General features: G+C 42.4%; 1 protein-coding gene across 1 annotated transcript in view; it reads left to right on the forward strand.

Annotated features, from left to right (window-relative positions):
• The window catches only part of LARP1 (La ribonucleoprotein domain family member 1), a 91,068-nt gene that overhangs the window by 426 nt on the left and 90,046 nt on the right, over positions 1-596 (forward strand).

Below are 596 nucleotides of genomic sequence, written 5' to 3' on the forward strand. Positions count from 1 at the left end.
GTTTAGAGATCATTGAACTTAATGGTTTTCATACTATACCCCCTGGAACTCCTTTAGGTTCCATGGGGCACTTGGAGGCGGCTGTGGAGTTGGTAGAGAGACAGAAGTGTAGATGGGTCTCCATTTACATTTGTTATCTAATGGGTGGATTAATTTCTATTGCTTGAAAACCACTAATCTTGCCATGTCCCTCATATGAAATGGAAAAACTGAGGACTAGAGAGGAAAACATTTTCGCAGGGTACCAGGGTGATGGCACACTGAGGGCAGAATTTGGCTCTTCCAGCCCAGGGCCCCTTCCACAGGGAAGACCAGTTTTGGAGCCATCTCTTCATTTCAGGGTAGTTTTTCCTCTCTGCCTCCAGCAAATCCCACATAAGACAGCAGGGCCCAGACAGGGTACAGGGAGTGAGGCATCCACGTCGGCACAACATTTAGAGTGGTGCCAAAAAATTTAGTGATCGTGACAAATAACATTTTAATGCAACCTTTTAAAAATCAAAATTAATGCCGAAAAATTCACCATGAACAAAATACCAATATTTTAAAGAAAAGTGACATCAGTAGTTCCAATTTTTTCTTTTTGTTCCAAGCTC

This window comes from Myotis davidii, unplaced genomic scaffold, assembly GCF_000327345.1.
Source record: "Myotis davidii unplaced genomic scaffold, ASM32734v1 scaffold18, whole genome shotgun sequence".
Taxonomy (NCBI): domain Eukaryota; kingdom Metazoa; phylum Chordata; class Mammalia; order Chiroptera; family Vespertilionidae; genus Myotis; species Myotis davidii.